Source organism: Lissotriton vulgaris, chromosome 2_1, assembly GCF_964263255.1.
Source record: "Lissotriton vulgaris chromosome 2_1, aLisVul1.2, whole genome shotgun sequence".
NCBI classification, from domain to species: Eukaryota; Metazoa; Chordata; class Amphibia; order Caudata; family Salamandridae; genus Lissotriton; species Lissotriton vulgaris.
The window spans coordinates 1,421,068,054-1,421,095,703 of NC_141687.1; positions in this window are offsets into that span (position 1 = coordinate 1,421,068,054).

Consider the following 27,650-nt stretch of genomic DNA (forward strand, 5'->3'; position numbering starts at 1 on the left):
TTCAGTATGCCGTGCTTCGGGAAATCCCTCTGCATACCCTGGCTGCTGCTGAACTCCATTCACCTTGTTTGCGGCGGGCCGCCTAGTGTGGTAGCCCTTCCATCACAGACTTAGTTTCAGTGCCTTTCGCAGCCGGCGGGCACCCTTTCAACAAGCTGCTCGCTTCTGTAACAAAACCTGACAAGGAGAGTGCCACATCCAGCGGGTCGGGGTCTGGTCTCGAGGTGTGTCAGACACCCCCATTAAATGCTGCAAAGATACGTGCACAATCCGTCACGCAATCCAGACCACACCGGCAGTACTTCAAAGTTCATCTTTATTAAAAAGGTAGGCATGACGCGTTTCGAGTAAAAACCCTTTCTCAAATGCCATATGCTGTACAACTGTGGGTTCGTTAGGTTTAAATAACAGGACTTTTAGACATTGAAAAAGGACCAAGTCCATTACATCCAGATTTAAAGGGACAGTTATTTGTTTAGTCTTTTGTGAATATTGCGCTGTTTTATGCAATTTTAAAAGCAAAGGAGAGTACCATTTCTTACTTTGAGTTCTTTAGGAACCCCCATGTGGTGAAACAATGCAGGTTTGCTTTGCTCAGTTCTCCGTTTTGTTTGCTTCTTTCACTTCTTGGACTTCATGTCCCATAGTGCTCCACAACTGTCCCGTTTCTTTTCCAACTGGTTTCCAATGTAGATGGCAGTAAAACTTTACTTTTACATTGTGTACTGCGTGCCATTGAAGTTTTACAAGAGTAGTTCCATATCACAGACATGATGCGCAGGTAATAGTTTCATGACCACAGTTGCAGCTTCAATTCCTTCGAGGCATAGCCTTCAGTATGCCGTGCTTCGGGAAATCCCTCTGCATACCCTGGCTGCTGCTGAACTCCATTCACCTCGTTTGGGGCGGGCCGCCTAGCGTGGTAGCCCTTCCATCACAGACTTAGTTTCAGTGCCTTTCGCAGCCGGCGGGCACCCTTTCAACAAGCTGCTCGCTTCTGTAACAAAACCTGACAAGGAGAGTGCCACATCCAGCGGGTCGGGGTCTGGTCTCGAGGTGTGTCAGACACCCCCATTAAATGCTGCAAAGATACGTGCACAATCCGTCACGCAATCCAGACCACACCGGCAGTACTTCAAAGTTCATCTTTATTAAAAAGGTAGGCATGACGCGTTTCGAGTAAAAACCCTTTCTCAAATGCCATATGCTGTACAACTGTGGGTTCGTTAGGTTTAAATAACGGGACTTTTAGACATTGAAAAAGGACCAAGTCCATTACATCCAGATTTAAAGGGACCGTTATTTGTTTAGTCTTTTGTGAATATTGCGCTGTTTTATGCAATTTTAAAAGCAAAGGAGAGTACCATTTCTTACTTTGAGTTCTTTAGTAACCCCCATGTGGTGAAACAATGCAGGTTTGCTTTGCTCAGTTCTCCATTTTGTTTGCTTCTTTCACTTCTTGGACTTCATGTCCCATAGTGCTCCACAACTGTCCTGTTTCTTTTCCAACTGGTTTCCAATGTAGATGGCAGTAAAACGTTATTTTTACATTGTGTACTGCGTGCCATTGAAGTTTTACAGGAGTAGTTCCATATCACAGACGTGATGCGCAGGTAATAGTTTCACGACCACAGTTGCAGCTTCAATTCCTTCGAGGCATAGCCTTCAGTATGCCGTGCTTCGGGAAATCCCTCTGCATACCCTGGCTGCTGCTGAACTCCATTCACCTCGTTTGGGGCGGGCCGCCTAGCGTGGTAGCCCTTCCATCACAGACTTAGTTTCAGTGCCTTTCGCAGCCGGCGGGCACCCTTTCAATAAGCTGCTCGCTTCTGTAACAAAACCTGACAAGGAGAGTGCCACATCCAGCGGGTCGGGGTCTGGTCTCGAGGTGTGTCAGACACCCCCATTAAATGCTGCAAAGATACGTGCACAATCCGTCACGCAATCCAGACCACACCGGCAGTACTTCAAAGTTCATCTTTATTAAAAAGGTAGGCATGACGTGTTTCGAGTAAAAACCCTTTCTCAAATGCCATATGCTGTACAACTACGGGTTCGTTAGGTTTAAATAACGGGACTTTTAGACATTGAAAAAGGACCAAGTCCATTACATCCAGATTTAAAGGGACAGTTATTTGTTTAGTCTTTTGTGAATATTGCGCTGTTTTATGCAATTTTAAAAGCAAAGGAGAGTACCATTTCTTACTTTGAGTTCTTTAGTAACCCCCATGTGGTGAAACAATGCAGGTTTGCTTTGCTCAGTTCTCCGTTTTGTTTGCTTCTTTCACTTCTTGGACTTCATGTCCCATAGTGCTCCACAACTGTCCAGTTTCTTTTCCAACTGGTTTCCTATGTAGATGGCAGTAAAACTTTACTTTTACATCGTGTACTGCGTGCCATTGTATCACAGACATGATGCGCAGGTAATAGTTCCACGACCACAGTTGCAGCTTCAATTCCTTCGAAGCATAGCCTTCAGTATGCCGTGCTTCGGGAAATCCCTCTGCATACCCTGGCTGCTGCTGAACTCCATTCACCTCGTTTGGGGCGGGCCGCCTAGTGTGGTAGCCCTTCCATCACAGACTTAGTTTCAGTGCCTTTCGCAGCCGGCGGGCACCCTTTCAACAAGCTGCTCGCTTCTGTAACAAAACCTGACAAGGAGAGTGCCACATCCAGCGGGTCGGGGTCTGGTCTCGAGGTGTGTCAGACACCCCCATTAAATGCTGCAAAGATACGTGCACAATCCGTCACGCAATCCAGACCACACCGGCAGTACTTCAAAGTTCATCTTTATTAAAAAGGTAGGCATGACGCGTTTCGAGTAAAAACCCTTTCTCAAATGCCATATGCTGTACAACTGTGGGTTCGTTAGGTTTAAATAACAGGACTTTTAGACATTGAAAAAGGACCAAGTCCATTACATCCAGATTTAAAGGGACAGTTATTTGTTTAGTCTTTTGTGAATATTGCGCTGTTTTATGCAATTTTAAAAGCAAAGGAGAGTACCATTTCTTACTTTGAGTTCTTTAGTAACCCCCATGTGGTGAAACAATGCAGGTTTGCTTTGCTCAGTTCTACGTTTTGTTTGCTTCTTTCACTTCTTGGACTTCATGTCCCATAGTGCTCCACAACTGTCCCGTTTCTTTTCCAACTGGTTTCCAATGTAGATGGCAGTAAAACTTTACTTTTACATCGTGTACTGCGTGCCATTGAAGTTTTACAAGAGTAGTTCCATATCACAGACATGATGCGCAGGTAATAGTTTCATGACCACAGTTGCAGCTTCAATTCCTTCGAGGCATAGCCTTCAGTATGCCGTGCTTCGGGAAATCCCTCTGCATACCCTGGCTGCTGCTGAACTCCATTCACCTCGTTTGGGGCGGGCCGCCTAGCGTGGTAGCCCTTCCATCACAGACTTAGTTTCAGTGCCTTTCGCAGCCAGCGGGCACCCTTTCAACAAGCTGCACGCTTCTGTAACAAAACCTGACAAGGAGAGTGCCACATCCAGCGGGTCGGGGTCTGGTCTCGAGGTGTGTCAGACACCCCCATTAAATGCTGCAAAGATACGTGCACAATCCGTCACGCAATCCAGACCACACCGGCAGTACTTCAAAGTTCATCTTTATTAAAAACGTAGGCATGACGCGTTTCGAGTAAAAACCCTTTCTCAAATGCCATATGCTGTACAACTGTGGGTTCGTTAGGTTTAAATAACGGGACTTTTAGACATTGAAAAAGGACCAAGTCCATTACATCCAGATTTAAAGGGACCATTATTTGTTTAGTCTTTTGTGAATATTGCGCTGTTTTATGCAATTTTAAAAGCAAAGGAGAGTACCATTTCTTACTTTGAGTTCTTTAGTAACCCCCATGTGGTGAAACAATGCAGGTTTGCTTTGCTCAGTTCTCCGTTTTGTTTGCTTCTTTCACTTCTTGGACTTCATGTTCCATAGTGCTCCACAACTGTCCCGTTTCTTTTCCAACTGGTTTCCAATGTAGATGGCAGTAAAACTTTACTTTTACATCGTGTACTGCGTGCCATTGAAGTTTTACAGGAGTAGTTCCATATCACAGACATGATGCGCAGGTAATAGTTTCACGACCACAGTTGCAGCTTCAATTCCTTCGAGGCATAGCCTTCAGTATGCCATGCTTCGGGAAATCCCTCTGCATACCCTGGCTGCTGCTGAACTCCATTCACCTCGTTTGGGGCGGGCCGCCTAGTGTGGTAGCCCTTCCATCACAGACTTAGTTTCAGTGCCTTTTGCAGCCGGCGGGCACCCTTTCAACAAGCTGCTCGCTTCTGTAACAAAACCTGACAAGGAGAGTGCCACATCCAGCGGGTCGGGGTCTGGTCTCGAGGTGTGTCAGACACCCCCATTAAATGCTGCAAAGATACGTGCACAATCCGTCACGCAATCCAGACCCCACCGGCAGTACTTCAAAGTTCATCTTTATTAAAAAGGTAGGCATGACGCATTTCGAGTAAAACCCTTTCTCAAATGCCATATGCTGTACAACTGTGGGTTCGTTAGGTTTAAATAACAGGACTTTTAGACATTGAAAAAGGACCAAGTCCATTACATCCAGATTTAAAGGGACAGTTATTTGTTTAGTCTTTTGTGAATATTGTGAATATATTACCCACTGGCGGTCGCCAGTAGGTAGTTATAGTTAGGACTTTTTTCAATGCAAAATCTCAAAATTCTATTAAGAATAACTTTGGCGTCGGTTGACGAATCTGCCTGAAAATGTCCTCACATTTGCCTCGCGGCGCTCCGATCCCTCCCTGAAAGTTTGGGGGGGATTCGTCAAGCGAGGGGCCGAGATAAAAGGGGGGTCATAAAACGTGTTTTCCCCATGTTAATTTCCATAGGGCGGTCAAACTCACTTTTAGCCCGAACGGCTGAATGGATTTGCACCAAACTTGGCAAAATTGTAGGGACTGGTAGCCCGATGTGGCTTTGCTATGTCTCAAGATATGTGCTCCAGTGGTTTTTACGAAAATTTACTTTGAAAAAATATATATTGGGCTACATTGGGCTATATATATGTTAGAGCCCAAATGTAGCCCAATGTAGCCCAAAGATGGCCACCAGAGACAAAAAAAACAAATGTAGCCCAAATATCAGCCAGATGTAGCCCAACTATAGCCCAATGACAGAATGTCCCAGAGTGTTCTAAAGAACAACTAGAGCGCTAACAGTCTTACTTATGACAAAAGTATGGCACACCTGAAGTCATCTTGATTGGAATAAAGTGTTAACACTTAAAACATTTAATTTGCAAAGGAACAAAATGAGGGGGTTCATTTTGCCATAGAAATTATGATTAGTGCTGAAGAAAGAAAAATTAGGGCACATTTTGAGTGACTTCTCAAATCCTCTTATATTTCATTAAAAACATTCTGATATGAAGTCTCCCAAGATGGCCACCAGAGACAAAAGAACCCAAATGTAGCCCAAATATCAGCCAGATGTAGCCCAACTATAGCCCAATGACAGAATGTCCCAGAGTGTTCTAAAGAACAACTAGAACGCTAACAGTCTTACTTATGACAATAGTACATTTAATTTGAAAAGGAACAAAATGAGGGGTTTCATTTTGCCATAGAAATTTTATATATATATATACATATATATATATATATATATATATATATATATATATATATATATATATATATATATATATATATATATATATATATATATATATATAGGTTTCACACCAGTTTTAGTTAGGAATTAGCATTTGAAAAAGCTAATAAATTCACTGAAAAAACTACAGGTTTCACACCAGTTATGGTTAGGTGGAAATTTTACTCGCATAAAACCATTGAAATTCCCACGTTATAGTTAGTTGGACTCACTATAACTTGCGCGTGCAAAGCACTGCTGATGACTGCTGATGCACTGCTGATGACGTCACATATTACATCACTTTGAGATGTCATCAGTGATGTCATGAGTGATGTCACTGACCATGTCATGAGTGATGTAATATATGACGTCATCAGCAGTGCATTGCACGCGCAAGTTATAGTGAGTCCAACTAACTATAACGTGGGAATTTCAATGGTTTTATGCGAGTAAAATTTCCACCTAACTATAACTGGTGTGAAACCTATGGTTTTTTCAGTGAATATATATATATATATATAACCATTACAAAATCAAATATTGTTGCAAATTATTGCAACAATTTTATTTCATTGTTATTATGTTGTTATTAGGTTTTAATATACTTAAACAACTCTTCAGCAAACTGATATGTATTGACAACATAGGTATGTTTTCACTGTTTATGAAAGTCTAGAGGTGGAGTTACGTGTGCTTTGTAGACTATTTAAACCACCTGTGTCTCTGGGTAGATCATGTGATCAAGTCCGGTTTTTCCGGACGAAATGCGTCATGCTGCTGCCCATTTTTGAATAAACTCTCACTTCTGCACTCTTCAATCGTGGTCTGTACCTGTTTTTTGCACCGGAGTTTGTGGGAGCCCTTGTGCCTGCAGGACTGTGAATTGCTATTTATTAGACGGTTTGGCCGATTCCGTCTTGTACAGACCCTCTCTTCGCTTGTGGCTGTGGAAAGCATTGGCCGATATCGCGGAAGCGATCTGTTGTTTGACCCAGAAGTAGTCTTTCATCACAGCCCCTCGCCACCGAAAGAAACCCTAAGGATTGCAATGCGGCGTGAAGTTGCACGGACGAGTGCCGTAGGAGGTCTCTTGGAGTCGGAGGACGCTAGGGGATTTTCGCCGTCACGAGACCGAGGTGAGCTTCTGCCCCAGTTTGCTGCCCCTTTAAAGTGGTTATTGGCGGGAAGGAGAGAACGAAGATCTATTGTGGTACTCTTACGCTACACGCAAGACAAGCCACTTGAGAATTAAACACTTTATTCTAACTACCTACAAAATGGCGCTGGCAGCTGATGTATTCAGAGACCGAGAGCAAGCAGCAGATGCTCTTTTTTTTAATTTACCAGTGGTTTCAAGCAGCGCTAAAACTAAAGAGAACACTGTTGAATCGGATAATGTTAAAACGAAACCGAAAAAGCTAGAAAAATTACTCCATACCGAACTCACTAAGTGGTGGGAGAAATAAAGCCTGGAGAAATATAAGGAAGCAGGGCGAGTGCCACAGGGCTTAAGGATACTTATAGCGCCCTCCTTTGAAAATCCCAACCCCCTAATGTTAAAGGAGTGGGTGAATAATAACTTGGATGCATCAATGGGGATGGTTTGTCTATTAATAAAATATGCCGAGATAGATAGAGTGGATTTATTGACTCAAATCGAAGCATTGAACATGGAACTTGATGCCATGGAGCAAAATGAAGCTATTCTAAAAGGACGTGAAGAAATAAAAAAAAGTCTGGAAAAGCATGAAAACGTGATTAAAACACGGAAAGCTTTTAAATTTGCAAGGGACAAGGCTGACTATGAGAATGGAAGGATTTTCACTTTTTCGAGGAAATTCGAGTCAGTAAAAAAACAGGCCCTAACCAATATGGTATCTGTGAGCACTACACCAGCCCCTATAGCCCCTGCTATATCAGAAACCGACTTGAGCTCAGTATATAGCAGCACAGGCTCATAGGATGAAACCCCTATACAACAAATAAATACCAGCAGCTTCACACCATCTGAGGAGCTGGGTTTTATGGTGGAAGACAGACGCAACACCCTGCGTTCGAGGGGTACACAACAACAACAACAACTACAAGTGAAAGGCGCCACAGGAGGAACCAATGCCGCAAAAAGAGGAGGAAGTGCAGGCGGCTTCACGAGAAGGAGAAGGGGAAAGGGGAATCCCCAGTGAATTATGTGAACATTGAAAATTTCTCTTCAACCACAGTTGCGGATATATCAGCCAGGGTGGATACTTTGGATGAATTAAAAAACGATAAAAATGAAAACACTATAAATAAAAATGAAAATAAAAAAGACACAAAAAATTCAGAAAATACAGTGATTAATTTAACGGACCTGGATCTCAACAAAGCAGGAATCCAATTGTTATCTTTGGGCCTCTCTTTTTGTCTGAAAAACAGCTTTAAATATGTACAATCAAGGATTGATGTTTTTAAGTTTATTAGAAAACTTAAACTGTTGAAATTTCATACTTTGAATAAGAGAAGCGATCAAGCACACAAAATCATACAAAGTTCACAACCAAGATCAGCATCTGCGCGGATGAGCTCGCCCCGCTGAGGACCCCGCCCAGCAGACCCGGCAGCAAGAAAGCCCCATGGTTCACCGACGAACTCAAGAGCTCCAAGAAGAACTGCCGAGCCCTCGAGAAAGTCTGGAGAAGGGAACCCACACCGGACAACAGGACCACCTTCAAGCTGGCCACCCGGAAGCACCACCAGCTGATCCGCGCCGCCAAGAAAACTGCATTCAAGGACCGGCTGGACAACAACGCACACAACTGCAAGGAACTCTTCAACATCGTGAAAGAGCTCTCCAACCCCAGCGCAGGAAACAACGACATCACCCCATCGCAAGACCTCTGCAACTCCCTCGCTTCATACTTCCACAACAAGATCGCGGACATACACAACAGCTTCAACAACCAACCAACGCACACCAAGACCGAACAACCACCCCCCACCACCACCCTCCACGCCTGGACCCCGATCAGCACCGAAGACACCATCCGCACGATGAACTCCATCCACTCCGGATCACCGACCGACCCCTGCCCTCACCACGTCTTCAACAAGGCCGACGCTGTCATCGCACCCCACCTGCGAGACATCATCAACACATCCTTCGACACCGCCACCTTCCCTGAGAGCTGGAAGCACGCCGAACTCAGCGCCCTACTCAAGAAACCCACAGCGGACCCCACCGAACTCAAGAATTACCGCCCCATCTCGCTCCTCCCGTTTCCAGCCAAAGTCATCGAGAAGACCGTCAACAAGCAGATGGCCGCCTTCCTCGAGACGAATGGATCCCTCGACCCCTCACAGTCCGGCTTCCGAGCCAATCACAGCACCGAGACCGCCCTCATCGCCGCCACCGATGACATCCGAGCCCTGATGGACAACGGAGAAACAGTGGCCCTCATCCTCCTAGACCTCTCCGCGGCATTCGACACTGTCTGCCACCGCACCCTAGTACAGCGCCTCAGCAACGTCAGAATCCAGGACAAGGCGCTGGAATGGATCATCTCCTTCCTCGACGGAAGAACACAGAGAGTCCGCCTACCACCGTACAAGTCAGAGGCCACCGAAGTCATCTGCGGCGTCCCCCAAGGATCCTCACTGAGCCCCACCCTCTTCAACGTCTACATGAGCCCCCTCGCGGCCATCGCACGCCAACACAACCTCAGCATAATCTCCTACGCCGACGACACCCAGCTGATCCTCTCCCTGACCAATGACCCCGCCGCCGCCAGAGCCAACCTGCACGAAGGAATGAAAGAGGTAGCCGAGTGGATGACGACCAGCCGCCTGAAACTGAACTCGGACAAGACGGAGGTCCTCATCCTGGGCTCTTCACCCTCCGCCTGGGACGACTCCTGGTGGCCCCCCGCCCTGGGCACCGCACCCAAACCGACAGACCATGCACGCAACCTGGGCTTCATCCTGGACTCCTCCCTCTCCATGACCAGGCAAGTCAACAACGTCTCCTCGGCGTGCTTCAACATCCTACGCATGCTACGGAAGATCTTCCGGTGGATCCCCACCGAGACCAGGAAGACCGTCGCCCAGGCCCTCGTCACCAGCCGACTGGGCTACGGCAACGCCCTCTACGCCGGTACCACCGCCAAGCTCCAGAAGAGACTCCAGCGGATCCAGAACGCCTCAGCCAGACTCATCCTCGACATCCCACGAACCAGCCACATCTCCGGACATCTGAGAGACCTTCACTGGCTCCCCGTCAACAAAAGAATCACCTTCCGCCTCCTCACCCACACACACAAAGCCCTACACGACCAAGGCCCAAGCTACCTCAACAGCCGAATCAACTTCTACGCTCCCAAACGCCACCTCCGATCAGCCAACCACGCCCTCGCCGCCGTCCCCCGCATCCGAAGAGCGACCACAGGAGGAAGGTCCTTCTCCTACCTGGCCGCCAAGACCTGGAACTCCCTCCCGACCGACCTGCGCCTGACCCAAGACCACCTCTCCTTCAGGAAGAAGCTGAAGACCTGGCTGTTCGAGCAGTAGCGGCACCCCCCCCCACCCCCAGCGCCTTGAGACCCTACGGGTATGTAGTGCGCTTTATAAATGTCAGTGATTGATTGATTGATTGATTGAAGTAGAACGTTTGTGGTTGCTGATGCTACATCTCTCAAAGTTGCTCATTCTCTTCTCACAACAGAGGAGGAGGAATTAGCTGGGAACACGCAAACAGTATTCCAATCCATGGGCATTCAAGGAGGCGCTTCTGAAAGTAGTCCTTTCTGTCCCCGATCCTCGTTTGTCCCCATGATGCCGAGGGACGCCATTGACATCTTCAGTGACCGGGTGATTGAGGAATTGAAGAAACTAAATGCAGTAGTGACTAACAATCAGAAACGTAGAAGTTTTAAGGACAAACAATATTCATGCCTGATGAGGAAGATCACTAAACATGGGAATGTCATAGTACATAAAGCTGACAAAGGTGGAAATGTAGTTCTGTGGCCGCGAGATGTCTATATTACAGAGGCTGTGAGACAATTGAACGATACAGAATGCTATAGAAAGGCCTCTTTTAATGAATTGAACAAAGTCAAACAACTAATCCACAATAACTTATCTCAATGGAAGAGAGATGGCCTTATAAGTAAAAAGGAATTTGAATTTTTAAAAGTGGATCATCCCATCACCCCTACCTTTTACTTATTACCAAAGATTCATAAAGGCACCTTCCCAATACCTGGGCGACCAATTATTTCAGCCCAAAAAGGATTACTTGAGACTATTTCTAAATATGTGGATTTTTTCTAGCATGGCTTTATGGAGGCTTTACCGAGCTACATAAAAGACACTAGTGACTTTTTAAACAAACGAAAAGAGGTAGTTTGGAAGCCGGAATATCGGTTTTTGGTTATGGACATCTCATCTCTATATACATCTATTAATCATGCAGACGGCCTGAGAGCAATTGAACACTTTTTAAGTGAGAAAGACATCAAAATCTATGAACATAGCAAGATGCTGGTTAAAATGATAGAGTTTTGTTTGAATATCAATTACTTCCTGTTTAACAATGCGGTATACCAGCAACTCCGTGGGGTTGCCATGGGGGCATGCTTCTCCCCCAGCTATGCATGTTTACATGTGGGCTGGTGGGAGAAGCATGTCCTTGGGCGTCCACCCGAGGAGCTGGCTCAAACGGCTACTGGTATAATTAAAATGTGGCGTTTCATAGATGATGTCTTTAATATATGGCAGGGCTGTGAAAATTCAGCTAAAGAATTTGTGGACACCATTAACAACAATGAACTGAACCTGGAATTCACAGCCACCATTAGTAACCTCAAAGTGAATTTCCTTGATGTTGAAGTATACATTTTAAATAACACAATCATGACAAAAATGCATAGAAAGGTTACGGCAGGTAACTCCATATTACATGCCCAAAGTAATCATACCCGGCATCTGATTAAAAGCATTCCCTATGGAGAGTTTTTAAGAATCCAGAGAATCTGTAACAATGAGGAGGATTTAATTGTCTGTCTAGAGGAATCCTTTCAAAGATTTTTAGTTAGAGGATATGACAAAATAGAACTCACTAAGTCTTTGAAACTAGTGATAAACAAACATTCTACTGATCCTTTGGTGACATCAGTTCCTCTCATAACTTCTGAGGAAACTGAGATAGGAGATTCAGTCAAATCTAAAATTCGACTCATCACTACATATAACTGCCAAGAACGGAAAATTAAACAAATCATTCATTCCAATTGGCCTATCCTCATGACAGACATTACTATAGCTCCTTTATTGGAGACATGTCCATCCATAACTTTTCGTAGAGCTCCCTCAATGAGGGATGTACAAGTTAAATCTAGTCCAGAAGTCACTGTTAAAACTAATTGGTTGTCCAATAGAACTGGCTTTTTTAAATGCAGCTCTTGTAGAGCATGCAAATTTGGAGTTAACACAACAGAGTTTATGCCAGCTTTCTCTAATACTATCAGCAAGATTAATAATCTGTACACCTGCAAAACAGACCATGCGGTTTATGTTCTACAATGTACTTGCGGTCTCCAATATATTGGGAGTACCAAATTACAAGTGTTCAACCGCATCTTGCAGCACTTGCGTGCAATAGTTAACTCTGATCCAAGCTATCCTGTCGCGCGTCACTTCAAATTAGTCCACAATAACAATTTAAATGATTTGAAGTATTTTGTTATAGACGCAGTCCCCTTATCTAAGAGAGGTGAAGATAGGAAGAAAAGACTCAGACAGTTGGAAAGCCAGTATATAGTGCTACTTAATAGTAAGATTCCGAATGGACTTAATATGGGGGAGGACCTTCATAATTTTTTGTAAATTTATATCAAGTGCAGGAAGGGATATTTCTTTCCATAAACTGATATAATAGTCCATCCCTAAAAACTTCTCCTCATATGTACAATGGTTGTTTAATTAGCTTTTTAAATCTCGGCTTTTTAATACCTTGTTTCAGTGCTATTTATGAAATTAAGGTTTTACTGTTTTTATGGTTTTACCTACATTTTGGGAATGCGCTGAGGATATTATATCAGATTAATACTGGATTTGGATACATGTAAAAATATGAAATGTCATGATTATTGTTACGCTAATTATTTGACCAGGACCTGAAAATTGCTCTGATAAAGCTGCTGAATATATCTTACCACCGATTCACTTTTGCACTTTTGCACTTTAAAGCACTTTTTTCTAGAGTATCTGCTGCCATTACTGTTTACATCATTAGTAATTTTGCTCATCAATATTTGAAAATAATGTTTAGCACTTTAGCACTTATTCACTTTTTTGCGGGTGGTCTAACCTAGCTCTCCTTCATAATGTACTGTAGACTTTATCAAGGTGTACATACTCGAATTGTGTCGATCATGGGCACTTGCCCTGTATAACCATTACAAAATCAAATATTGTTGCAAATTATTGCAACAATTTTATTTCATTGTTATTATGTTGTTATTAGGTTTTAATATACTTAAACAACTCTTCAGCAAACTGATGTGTATTGACAACATAAGTATGTTTTCACTGTTTATGAAAGTCTAGAGGTGGAGTTACGTGTGCTTTGTAGACTATTTAAACCACCTGTGTCTCTGGGTAGATCATGTGATTAAATCCGGTTTTTCCGGACGAAGCGCGTCATGCTGCTGCCCATTTTTGAATAAACTCTCACTTCTGCACTCTTCAATCGTGGTCTGTACCTGTTTTTTGCACCGGAGCTCGTGGGAGCCCTTGTGCCTGCAGGACTGTGAATTGCTATATATATATATATATATATATATATATATATTACCTACTGGCGGTCGCCAGTAGGTAGTTATAGTTAGGATTTTTTTCAATGTTAAATCTCAAAATTCTATTTAGAATAACTTTGGCACCGGTTGACGAATCTGCCTGAAAATTTCCTGAAAATGGCCTCGTCAAGCTCCGGTCCTTCCTTGAAAGTTTGGGGGGGATACGTCAAGCGGGGGCCGAGATAAAAGGGGGTCCCAAAACGCGTTTTCCCCATGTTAATTTTCATAGGGCGGTCGATTTCACTTTTAGCCCGAACGGCTGAATGGATTTCCACCAAACTTGGCAAAATTGTAGGGACTGGTAGCCCGATGTGCCTTTGCTATGTCTCAAGATATGTGCTGCAGTGGATTTTGAGTAATTTAGGTTCAAAAAAATATATATATCTATAGGCGCTCTCCGGTGCGCGCACTGGAGTGTGCTCCCGGCGCGACACGCGACTTGCGCGCAGAAAGCTGATTGGCTCTCAGTTGTCTGTAAACATTCTAAACAGTCCGAAGCGGCCGCCATCTTGTGTCTCGGTAGGATCGAGACACGAGAGGTGGCCAAAACAAAGGGGGAAATGACCATAAAGGGGCAGGGTAGACCCCCCCTAGGTTTGATGTGGGGGCTATAAAAGGGCCCCGCGGGGCATTTAAAAATTTTTTTTTTTCGTTTTGCGCGGGGGAAGCGCCCGGTACGCGCACCAGGTAGCGCACCGGGGAGCGTAAAAGGAGGGAAAAAGATGACAGTTTATAAAAAAAAGAAGCCTTTATTTAGAAATTGGAGGTAGTTCTAAAAAGAACTTTTTTTTTTCTTCTTTTTGTTTTATATTTTTTTTTTGTTTTTTGAACTTTTTGAACTTTTTTTGGCTTTTCAAAACAGTTTTATATTTTTTTTGTATTTTTTGGGGGGAGAAACAAAAAAAGGGAATTGAAACTGGCTCAACTGGAGCAAAAAAACAAAAAACCCAAAAAATTACTTCTTTTTGGGGCACTTGTGATTATCACCTGCAAGGACGATGAGCTTAACGCTTTTTTCACCATAGGCGATAAGCTTGCCACATGCAGAACAAGTGATTTTAAAATCAGCAAATCTTGGCTGAATGCAAGGCATCATCTCTGATGTTTCTGGTGCCGATGAAGTGGGTTGGGTTCTTTGGGAGGTGGTCCTTGACGACTGGGGGAGGTTACTGGCCAGTTCCCTGAACTCTGCACGAGAGTAGTTGTTTGGGTGCTTTCGGGTCATATGACGAATCATGGTATGGTTACCAAATGAATATTTTTTGTTTGGGTTGCCCCGTGAAAGTTCTTCATTGCAGATTAGGCAAGTTACCTTGGCCGCATTCACTTTTTTTTTGCCATCTGGGATTGAAAAAAACTCCCATACAATGTGTGGCTTGGGTTTGTATGGGGTATTTTCTTCAGGCAGCCATCTTCTCCTCCCCTCCTCCTCTTCCTCTTCCTCCTCCTCCTGTTCTTGACCACCAATATAATTTGGAGCTGGTCCTCTTGGTGGTTGTGGTGGTGGTGGTGGGGCAGATGCACCAGCTGCTGCTGCTACTGAAGCCATTATTAAGATCAAAAAGGTACAGAGATGTACAAACAGGTCTTCCTCAGTCAAAGGACAAAGTCAGAATAAGGAAAAAAGGTGGGGTCTTTCATCATTTTGAAAAAAAAACTGTCCTGAACCAATGAGAAGTGTTATTTTCAGGTCACAAGACCAGGGGCTTCATCATTATGAAACTAAAACTGTTATGAACCAATGAAAAGTGTTATTTTCAGGTCACATGACCCGACGCGCTTACGCTACGCGCCCCCGGGCGCGCCCGGGGGCACTTCGGGTCGCGTAGCGTAAGCGCGTCGGATGTTTACGTTGCGCGATCGTATTCGCTCGAGTACTTCCGGGTGCGCTTACGCCGTGCGTATCACGCGGACGCGGCTACGCGATACGTCATGATCATGTTTTCATTCGCGATATTGGCGCTTACGAGACGCTCCCCGGAGCGCGCCCGGGGGCGCTTTATAAAAGTACGCTTTTCGGGGCGCTCCCCGGGAAGCGCTCCGGAAGCGCTCCAAAGCAAAAAATAAAAAAAAAATTGGGAAAAATTGTAGGGAGTGGTAGCCCTATTCTAAAGTGGTTTTTACGAAAATTAACTTTGATAAAATATATATTGTGCTACATTGGGCTATATATATGCCAAAATGTAGCCCAAATGTAGCCCAATGTAGCCCAAAGATGGCCACCAGAGACCAAAAAATCTAAATGTAGCCCAAATATCAGCTAGATGTAGCCCAACTGTAGCCCAATGACAGAATGTACCAGAGTGTTCTAAAGAACAACTAGAGTGCTAACAGTCTTACATATAAACTGAGACATATATTTAGGAATTAGCATTAGCATTGAGTGATGTCACTGACCATGTCATGAGTGATGTAATATGTGATGTCATCAGCAGTGCATTGCACGCGCAAGTTATAGTGAGTCCGACTAACTATAACGTGGGAATTTCAATGGTTTTATATCAGTAAAATTTCCAGCTAACTATAACTGGTGTGAAACCTATTTTTTTTACAGTGAATTTAATAGGTTTTTTAAATGCTAATTCCTAACTATAACTGGTGTGAAACCTAAGGTTTTTTCAGTGAATATATATATATATATATAAACAAAGCTCCTCCTCAGCACGCTCTGCGCTCGCAGACACCGCTTCCACGCCAGCAAGAATGAGGAATGGACCAGCAAAGTCAGCAAGATGTTATTTATTCATCCACAGAACCAGCGACGCGTTTCGGGCAAAGGTGCCCTTGTTCACGCTGCAACATAGTCAAAATTTGAATGCTTTTTTATATACTTTTGATGAAGACTATCACCACCCCCTAGTGGTGACCTCCAGTGTCACATGTGCAACAAACAGTGTAAACATACTATCGCTGCAAGTCTTTTCTTTGTCATTGCATATGAAAAAATTATTACCGGTTAAATCCATGTAATTAAAAGCAGCCACAAATTGCATTCAATAGAAAAATATGTTCAGAGGCTAATATATATGTGGTGTGGTGTGAGTACGACCAGTGCTAACATGCGGCGCCCCCCCAAACAACAAGTTATTGCCACGTGGCGGTTATTGGAGTGAGGGGAGAGAGTAGGCGGTATTTATGCTGCCTGATAAGGATACCAGCAGAGGTAGAGCGGGAAGATTAAATCAGGACATTTTGTGCGCGTCACTTGTTGCTTTGGTTCAGCCACACTGAATGCTGGACTTAGTTGGACTACGGCACCCAGCATGCAATTTGCCCTGAGCCACAACCACACCGGCGCAAAGGAGGAGGAGCCGAGAGACTGCCTTAAGGGAGGGGTCTCTGAGCCCAAGGATGTGACCACCAGCCTGTGAGACCGGCACTGATGACGGCCAAATCTGGCTAGAAACGCGTCTGCCACGAAGCGTTTCACGGACTGCGAGGACTGGTTTGTGCTGTGCTCAATAAATCCCCTGTTGGTATCCGGAGCTGTGTCCTGCTTGTTTTCAACGGAGAGAAGCAGTGGTATGGATATATATATATATATATATATATATACATATATATATATATATATATATATATATATATATATATATATATATATATATATATATATATATATATATATATATATATTTTTTTTTTTTTAGAAGAGATAGCAGACCTGGAGGAACTGATTGCAAAAGAGAAAGACACAAAAACAAGTGAAGATTTTAGAAAAACGATGACGAAAAGAGTGAAAGAATATGAATTGGGAATCAGAAAAAGGAAGCAAACAAAATTCCAACGTGACGAGCAAGACTACACGTCGGGGAGGATCCTGACTTTTGCTCACAAATTTGATGCTACAAGGAAACATCTCGCACAAGGCATCGCCGGCCCCAGCAACGCTGAAACCACAGAATCAGAGGTGGAGATGTCTGATGAAGAGCGAACGGGAGCACAGGCTAATAAAGAAAATAAAGAACAGCCAAAGGAAAAGCCTTTTTTCGACGAATATCAAGTTAGCAAGGAGACACGACAGAGGCCACAACAACAGATTTACCCCCCCCCCCCAGCAAAGCCAAAGAGGAAAACGAGGAGGGGCAAGAGGGGGCAGTGTGGCAACCGCTTCACCAATGGTAACAAGGAGCGTAGCGAGACGCAAGAAGTGGTGAGCAATATAGAAGATAATAACATCATAAACATCTCAAAAAGAACTTTAACAAAGGATGAAGTAAAGGTCCTATAGAAAGTATTGAGCTTCTGTCCATCAAGTGACTTTGATCTCGTGAATACAAGAATTGATTTATTCAGATATATTCGAAAATTAAAGTTTCAAGAAATCTTTGCACAACAGTCCACAAATCTGCTAAGCTGTGAAAATATGACCAATACGGCGGAGAACGCAGCAGAAACAATGGAAGAGTTTACGGACACACCCCCCAACATTGGAGCCCTAATGCAAGATAATTTGGGGTGGAGCACAAATGAGTCACAAGTCGAGAATGACATCATCACACAGGCTCGTGATCCGATCAATATGAAAAACAAATCGAGGAAATTACCCAATGCTCCAAGCGATGCAATTGATGTTTTTAATGAGGCTATTCAGATGGATTTAGAAACACTAGCGAAAGAAAAAATGGACATGAGAGACTCGAACATTACTAGAAAAGAATGGGAAGCCATCAAATCCATAAGGAATGATACCTCCATAGAAATAAAACCGTCCGATAAAGGAGGTAACATTGTGATCTTTTCAAAAGAATATTATGAACAGGAAGACCGAAGACAACTGAGGGACCCAGACTGCTATGCGATCATCAAAAGAGCAGAATATGTGAAAAGCACTATGGACTTCCAACGAATGCTGGAAGAATGGAAACAAGAAGGGATGCTTAATATGGATGAATTCCTATTCCTGCAGTGTGAGGCACCAGTCCTGCCAACGTTTTATCACCTGCCAAAAGTCCATAAAAATGCCAAACGACCACCAGGGCGGCCGATAGTGTCGTCTATCGGGAGTTTGCTAGAAAACACATCACACTTCATCGATCACTTTCTTGCACCAATTGTGAAAAACTTACCGTCCTACGTGAGAGACACGTAGGACTTCCTAAGACAAATGGATAATATCAACTGGGAACCCAACATACTCTTGATCACACTGGACGTTGTAAATCTTTACTCTTGTAATGCCCATGAGAAAGGCCTAGCAGCAGTAAAGTGGTTTCTGGATAAAAAAACAGAAAAGTATTGTCAACATAACTCTATGCTGCTGGGGATGATGACATTTTGTTTGTATCATAATATCTTTCTTTTCTCAGGGCAACTATACAAACAGACGAGGGGCACCTTGATGGGCTTGTGCTTCTCCCCCAGCTACGCGAACTTGTTAGTGGGATGGTGGGAGAGGCACGAGGTATGGGGTGAGGCCAACGACCATTGGACTGAGAAAATTATTTTATGGACGAGGCATATAGATGACCTCGTTGTGGTTTGGCTCGGAGATCGGGCCTCAGCTGAGGAATACATCTCCGCGCTAAATGACAACGACTGGAATCTAAGATTCACAAGCACAATCAGTGATATCAGTGTTTGTTACGTGGGCTTGGAGGTCTACATAGAGAACGATAGGATTCAAACAAGACTCTATAGGAAACCAACGGTGGGGAACGCCGTGCTTCACGCGGCGAGCCACCACCCAAAGAGTCTACTACAAAGCGTTCCCTATGGTGAACTTATACGCCTGAAATGTAATTGTTCAGCAGAAAAAGAATTTATACAAGCTAAAGATGAGGCCAAGAAAAGATTCCAAGTGAGGGGGTATGCGAATAGCACTTTAAAACAAGCTGAAGAAAAAGCCTCCAAAATAAATAGAAGAGATCTCTTAGTAAGTAAGCCAGTACTGAAATTGGAAGAATCGACAAGAATGATCACCAATTTTAGCACGAAAGCAGGAAAAATAGTGCAAATCTTCAAGAAGAATTGGCACATCCTGACCACTGATCATGTGCTTAAAAGAGTTCTTCCAGAGAGACCGTTGATAACCTATCGACGTAGTAAATCTCTGGCAGATCACCTCTTCCATAGCCATTTCTCCTCCAAACGTCCGTCAATTAAACTCTCCAAAGCCAAGGGGTTCTTCCCATTTTTACGGTGCAAGGCCTGCAAAGGTAGCAAAAAGATTGTAGACTACCCAGGAAGAACTTATGAAAACAAACCAAACAGGGAGACCAAAATGCTTTTGAACTGTAATTCAGAGTACACTATTTACTGCCTAGAATGTTCCTGCGGAAAACGCTAAATAGGGAGTACCATCAATCCCACTAAGTTAAGAATTCTAGAGCATATGCGTGCCATAACAAAAAATTATAAATCTTATCTAGTGGCACGCCACTTTGCAGAATGACATCAAAGCAACAGGGATCTGTTGAGCTTTTACTGCATTGATCAAGTAGACCGCTCAGAGAGAGGGGGAGACAGGGTGAAGGCTCTACGTACTCTGGAATCAAAATATATAATTGATCTCAAAACTATGGCACCATGGGGGCTCAATAATGACGAAGAGATGTGGGTCCATTTGTGAACTCGAATCTTTGATCATGAAAGAACCCGACCAATAGGCTATTTAGAGAGGAATTCAAATAAAAAGAATAGGCACCCTGAATACTCATAAATGAGCTTAAGAAAGCGAATGACAACCTGTAAATACAGAAATTGAAGAATGATTAGGCCCATTCAGGGCTATTAAACTAACCAGGAAAAGAAAAGGGATAAGCCCATCCAGGGCCACAAAACCATCCTGAAAAGAGAAAGGGATAAGCAATGTACCAATTAGTACCATGGGAGAAAAGAAAGAGAGGAGTGACATGTATTTAAGTCTCTGTAAAAAATGTTTAAAAAAAACATTTTTAGTACCATGTTTTATATTTTTGCGAATTATCCCTTGATTTGTTCAAAGTTAGTATTGACTGTGAAAATTCTTAGTCTGTTTGTTGTCATGAGTTTTTAAATGGTGAAGCACTAGAGCACTTTATTTGAAACACGCCTAAATAACCGCAAGAATTCTATTAGGAGTAATACACTATAAGATGGCCGCTGCAAATATAATCTAGGCATCAAGAACCATTTTCTATGTTAATGAAAGCATACCATGCTGTGGCTTTAAATGGCGTCACTACGTGCACACAAACTGACACTGACGAAGCTCTTTAGCGAAACACGTCCGTCGGGGGTTAGGGGTTTGTAATAAAACAATTTGGAAAACGGATACCTGCGTGCTTGCCAACCTTCGAGTGTGAGCTTCTGGAAATCTGCATTCGAATTCTTCATACTTCTGTTTATCTACAAAGAAGAATAGATACATAAGTTATTACAAGGTGTACAAGGTAATATAGAGAGTTTGAGAGAAAGAGCATAAGGAGTAACTGTGTTTGTATTTCAATAGAACTGCTCATCTAAGAAGAATTAGGCAGCAGTCCCTTGTAAGAAAGAAAAACTACAAGAGAACAGTTAGCCATGCAGCTAGGACAGGTAATGTGTTTAGAATCACAGAAGTTTTGAGTTGAGTATTGTAATTGGAAGAAACTGCTAGAATTACTCTTTTACAGGATAAAGACACTAAAAGCAGAAAGACAAGAAAGAGGTGGTCCAGTCCAGCAGGAGGAAGACGTGGTGTGTTTCTCTTTACTCCCAATCACCTTTCCCCCGCTTTGATGCCAGGATCTATATGACCTTGGTATTTTGGTGCGGAATCGAGGAACATCTGCTCCTGTGGAAGCTGAAGATTCTGGAACCAGGTACTTGGCATAACGAAACTTGAGGCCCACCCTGAAAAGTACAGGTGCCCCCCCATGCTCTGGATCCAGTCAGGAGCTCTCAAGCATGGAGTCTTCCACCCGAGCACAGTGCTGGAGGGGGCCCATGGAATTCTGGGGTCCCCTTCACTCCAGAGGGGCTGAGGGGGCTAATGTCACACCACTGTATCCCGCTAGGTCTACAGTCAGAAATCCATCTCTCAGCATGCAAGACTCAGCAATCATCTGTGTTCACTGCCCTTCCCTAATTGTTTTGTGTGTTCTTAACCTTCCATAATTGTAGGACTGTTTTATACCTTCCTCCCCAATCATTCCCTGTGGAGTGTGAACAGAGGCATGCCTGTGCAGCTCGTAGATTGTTGCCTCTGAACACTGACAATGTCCTTTTGCAGCTTTTGCAGTAGTGCATGGTAGGCAAGCAAATGTAACGATGTCTGCTTCCATCCAAGCCTGACTGTCGAATGTCAAATGTTAAACGTTCTTATATAGCGCACAAATCACTGTGAGGTCTCATGGCGCTAGCAGCAAACGAAGACTTATGTCAACCAGCAGTGCACGACAAGAGGCTGCTAAGGAAAAAGACAAGTTTTGAGTTTCTTGCGGAAACATTTTGTGGTCAGTTGTGGAGGAAATGTGTTCGGGTCGTTTGCTCCATAGTGAGGGGGCCAGGTATGAGAAGGCCCGACCTCCATTACGTGAGGTTCGGATACGGGGCTGAACAAGATATGGTTTGGAGCATGACCTTAAAGTTTTACCGGGTAAGTACCATTTATGTTTATTTTAAGGTAATGTGGACCAGCCCCGTACATAGACTTATGAACAAGACTTAGAATTTTAAATTGACATCTTAGACGAATTGGAAGCCAGTGGAGGGTCCGAAGATTCGGGGGCAGATGGATCTCTCCGAGGGAGATCAAGGACCAGCCTTGCCGCCGTATTCTAAAGAATCTGGAGCCTGTCAGCAGATCATCATTCAAAGCTACGAGCAAGCCATTATCGTAGTCTAAACGGCTGATAACAAAACCTTGCACCAGTGGTTTCCTTGCTTCCGTAGCTAGCCATTTGAACATTTTACAAAGAATACGTAAAATCCCATAACAGACCCCTAATACCTGATTAACATGGGGTTTCAAGGACAAGGAATTGTCAATGGTGATCCCCATATTAGGAACAGATGATTTGGGAAGAGGACACGTGCCTAGTTACGAGGGCCACCAATCCGGCAACCAGAATTCCTCGGCCTTTCCAAACAAGATAATTTCTGATTTACTACTGTTTAGTTGTCACTTGTTTGCACTCATCCATTTGTTAATTTGAACCATACAGTTCTTAAAGCGGACTTGGGTACTGACGAGTTCAGAGTCACAAGTGACCAACAATTGGGTATCGTCAGCGTAGGACACAGTCTGAAAGCCGTGCGCTCTGATGATACCAGCTAAAGGAGTATGGTAAAGGTTGAACAACATAGACTGAGTATTGAGCCCTGTGGAACCCCAACAGTTACCGGGTAACTACAGGAGGTCATTGAGTCAGCAACCACAGTGATGGACCTGTCAGCCAGATAGCTCTCAAACCAGGCAAAGGCTTTTCCTCTGACACCGACCTCCCACAGCCGATGTTTCAAAATGCTGTGGGAGATGGTATCAAAGGCGGCAGACAGATCTAAAAGAACCAGGATTGCTGACTCCTTTTTCTCCAGGGTAAGCCTTATATTGTCAACGATCTCAATGACCGCATTCTCCGTACTATGGGAAGCCCGAAAGCCAGATTGTGAGGAGTCGAGTAGTCTGTGTTTCTCTAAATGGACAGTGAGCCGTTTATTAATGAGGTGGTCTAACACCTTCCCAAAGTGTTATCATTACACATAGCACTGCAGCTCTGAGAGAGCAAAAAATGTTCATTACTTAGTTAACCAGCATTCTAGGCCATAAAAATATGACATGCACACTCTAATGAATCATTGTATCCCTGTTAGCATACAATCAGGCCTACCTTGTATGTAACAAGTATATATTACCAGAAAAGCCCTGCCACACGCAACATTAACAGTTATGTGCGGCTAAGAATGGGTTTACCTTTCATGAAAAAATTAGGGATAAAACAATGCAAAATGGCGAGGGCCATTGGAGAAAGGAAATTTTGTAGCTTCCGCTTTTACAACCAACTTATGTATTAACACTATGCGCCACATAATTTACATAATTTGCCAATTGCAATCAAAATGTTTTTAGCTCAAATGCTTGGAAAAAAGAAGACCAGAGAATGTGGACATAATTTTCCCTTTTACTGCAAAAGTTTATTAACATTATTGTTAGAAATTGGATTTTCGGTTGGCTAGGGCATGCGCCTAAGCCAGGCAGAAACCACCACTCTAGTCAGGGCAAGGAAGTTACAAGCTGAAGATAACCCCTGCTCACCCTCTTGGTAGCTTGGCACGAGCAGTCAGGCTTATCCCAGAGGCAATGTGCAAAGCGTTTACGCAACACACTTCACAGCAGCGACACATTAGGCACACCACAAAAGAAACTCCACACAAGGTTATATCAAATATACCCTTTGTATTATCATAAAACAGATAACATCCACAATCACAAATGTACACTGTGGCACCAGGCACCAGCCAATATTTCACAGGGGATTATATACATGACAGGGCCAATCGGGCCACTGTCAGAACCATTAGAACAGGTAATGTCACAACCAGTAACCACTGGCCAAATACTGTACTCAGCATCATCACAAGCAACATAAACGCATTATATCTGCATCACATTTATCATGAACCCATTATGCAACACATTAGAGCTTTGCGTCCTACCAGTACCGCAGGTACTCACCGGCCAACTGGTCTTACTCGGGGGCCCATCTGGGACTTCCCCGCAATGCCCTCTGTCCAAACGTTAGGATGATAATCATAGGGCCTTCCACTGGCACCCTCCACAAAGGTGCTCAATGCACTGGGGACCAGAGTGTGTCTCAATCTTTCCTTTTCATGAAAATAAATGCCCACTGTCGTTGCAGCTGCCCGTGCTCTTGCGGTGCAGCTGGAGAATTTCCGCATGAACACCACTGTGCCCCTGAAGCCCCACTCTGGGACTTCTAAAACAATGCCCCCTTCTTGCAACTGCCCCAGCTCTTGCGGTGCAGCTGTAGAAGACATAGCACTGGCACTACCCGTGCCTAGGGAGCCCCGTTCACTGGGCTCCTTCCTGTACCACTCACGGCACCAATCATGCTCTGGGAGCCCCCTTCACTGGAGCTCCTCTTGCAAGGGATCTCGCGGGCACCCGTAGGCACCGCCAGTGCTTCCTTCCAGGCCCCCACTCACCTGGGCTCGCTCCTCTTTGACTCCACCGGTCTCCTCAGCCTGTACACAGGACTTCGTCAGGGAGCTCGTGAGGCCCTGGATCCGGGCAGTCACTGTGCATCAAAATGCGGGGTAGGCTCTCGCTCCACTGTGCAACAGAAATGCGGGATAGCCTGGAGGGCCCTGTGAGCTGGCCTGCCTGGGCCCACCAGCCAGCAGCACCCCAAAACAGCACACTGACATGGGGTCCCAGTCCCAGTTTTTATACTACATTTCCTCTTTGTTCAGCCCTGATACAGGGCTTGGGGAACCAGTCCCAACTGGTTCTGGGGGGTACTGAAGCACTTTGTTTACAGTGCTTCTACTCTCCTTTGTTAGGTGGGGCTCTGTCATTCGACACACCACAGGGGGGGCGGAGCCAGCATTAAACAAGGCAGGCACAGACCTATTCAGGGTCAGGGACTACTCCTCCCACTACTCCAAATGCAGATCTGCCCATTCAGCCTACTGCTGACTCACCCTGCCCCTCTGGAGTCTCACACTTAACCAGCCCCTGTCACTCCAGAACCAGACACGCAATACACATCAGGCAGGCAAAGCACACAGAAATGCCAACTCCTAAAAGTGGCATTTCTAAAATAGTGATCATAAATCTGCACACACCATTATGCAACATTTATTATCACTATTCCAAACATACCAAACTTAACCACGCTGCTCCTCTCACATCAGGAATTACCACTGAAACACTTATCAGGGAGTCCCCAATACATTACTATCAGAAGGCAGCCTCACAGCAGTTAGAAACCAAAATGGCTGTTTGTCACTACCAGGACATGTCACGCACTTAAGGTACATGTCCTACCTTTTACCTACAATGCACCGTGCCCATAGGGCTAGCTAGAGCCTACCTTACGGGTGAATGACATGCAGTAAAAGGGGTGGTCACAGAAGTGGCACACACTTTAGTTGTCATGTCACAGCGGCAGTACACTGCGCGCACAGGCCCTGCAATAGCAGAGGCCAAAGACAGGTTTGAAAGTCTACTTTTGTGGGTGGAGCAATCAGCGCTGCAAGCCCACCAGTTGCATTTAATTTACTGGGCTCGGGTATATGAGATTACTGGGGACAGACAGGTAAATTAAATACGACGAAAAGGTGTAGACCAATCTTACCATGTTTACCACAGAGAGTCCACGCACTTTACCCTGGACAGCAGTGCTAAAGTGCCCAGAGTTCTAAAACCACCAACTCCAGGTCAGAAACAAGCATTTGCAATGCAATAGGTCTCGCATTTACCTGAGTTTGAGCTATTGGAATTGTAAATGCAGAGCTCCGCACTCTCTTCTCGCAGGAGGTATGCATGTTACTGTAAAGCTGAAACCTGCACCCTGTTTCTGCAGGAGGTGTGACCGGTACTGTAAAGCAGGAACCTGCACCCTCTTCCTGCAGGAGGTGTGACTGGTACAGTAAAGCAGAGCCCCACACGCTTTACTGCAGGATGTATGCAGCGTAAAGCAGGAACCTGCACCCTCTCTTGCAGGAGGTGTGCACGGTACTGCAAAGCAGAGCCCCTCACTCTCTTCCTGCAGGAGGTGTTCATGGTGCTGTAAAGCAGAGCTCCGTACTCTCTTCCTGCAAGAGGTGTGCATGGTGCCGTAAAGCAGAGTCCCACATGCTTTTTCTGCAGGAGGTATGCAGCGTAAAGCAGGAACCTGCACCCTCTCTTGCAGGAGGTGTGCCCGGTACCGTAAAGCAGAACCCCACACGATCTTCCTGCAGGAGGTGTGCATGGTACCGCAAAGCTGAGCCCCGCACTCTCTTTCTGAAGGAGGTGTGCATGGCTCCATGAAGCAGAGCCCCACACGGTCTTCCTGCAAAAGGTGCCCCATGCCACAATAAAGGGTTTCTGCAGCCTCTCCTTGCAGGGGGCGTGCATGGAATGAAATACAAATCCAGTGTGGGGCAATCTGTCACTGACACAAGTATGGATTGAAAATATTGAGACCCGAGCCCTGTCCCTGCAGGAGTTGTGATGGACGAGGCCAATGATGGACTCTCCTCTCTGCGACAGGAAATGTGCAAGAGACACACGAGTCCCTGAATGCTTTCTGCACGATGGGTGGACAGAATGAGATGGAAAACCCACTCCTTCTCCTGCAGCCCCGGTGTGCCTGAATGAATGATTTATTAAGTGTGTGTAATGGAGTTTGTGCAGTCAGTGGAGGACAGTATTTTCAACTCTTGTTCAACTCTTGTTACCAGAGTCGTACACAGCGTTTAGTATGAGAGGTTATTCAGTCCTAAAGACGCTTTCCTATATTACCCATTTGCACATGATCACACTGTGTTGCAAAAATCAAATTTAAACATCAAGATTGAAACTCTGGTCTTTTGGTTACACATTGATAGCTATTAAAACATCGCTTAGGAAAGGATAACATTAAGGTGTGGTATTTATTGTTACGCCAACATGGCAACGGGTGAAGTCTTCAGGGTGCTTGATATGTCCTGTGTTTGAACCTTGTAGGTACAACGCTCCCCAAACCCTCTTTTGAACTACCTCCTGAAGAGGTTTCTTTAAAGGAGAGGGTCGGATCCTTAAGCCAGGCCTCATTAATGAAGTGGTCTTGGCACGAAAATTCAGAGGGCTCCTATGAGAGGATACGGAAGTCTGGTTAGATGAGGGGCTCCTGCGGGTAGAACGATGGAGGGGGTCGGGGTGTCACATGAGTGGCTAAGGAAGCGGGGCCTCCTGTAAGGGCCTCATGGTGAAAGTAGTGGGGGCTAACACAAGACGGTGTAAGGTGGGGGCTGGTTTGCACATTCCTGCTCTGATGGAGGGATGCTGTTTGTTTTCCCAGAGAGATTTTAGGGAAAGGAAGGAAGTGTCCCAAGAGGGAAGGTGATCATGCCCAATGTGTGATTATTAGGTGAAGTTTTTCCCTGGGAGTTTTGGGGGCTAGAAGGATAGTGTACAACGCAGTAAGCAGCTCTTCTCAAAGTGACAAACACCCTCTCGGAGAGTTCAAAGCAGTGCTCTGTTTTCGTGTGAGCTGGTAGGTTG